This window comes from Sitodiplosis mosellana, unplaced genomic scaffold (genome assembly GCF_009176505.1).
Source record: "Sitodiplosis mosellana isolate CC-2019 unplaced genomic scaffold, AAFC_SMos_1.0 Smas_scaffold_1977, whole genome shotgun sequence".
Lineage (NCBI taxonomy): Eukaryota > Metazoa > Arthropoda > Insecta > Diptera > Cecidomyiidae > Sitodiplosis > Sitodiplosis mosellana.
The window spans coordinates 1-242 of NW_022597219.1; positions in this window are offsets into that span (position 1 = coordinate 1).

Sequence of the window (242 nt, forward strand, 5' to 3'; positions counted from 1 at the left end):
TCTCTCTCTCTCCCTATCAACAGCAAACAACCATCATAACAGTATGCGTGAGTTAAAGCAATCGTTGTCGTTGCTAAATACTTATCTGACTTCTCTCACAAGTTCTGTTGGCAAAATGAAATGAAAACACGGAATATTGATGTGACTTTGTTCTAACGAGTTCCAAGACTAAGCACATTTTATTGTTTTGCACTTATATTTATACAGATAGTTTTCAAAGGGTCAAATTACAATTCGGTAAG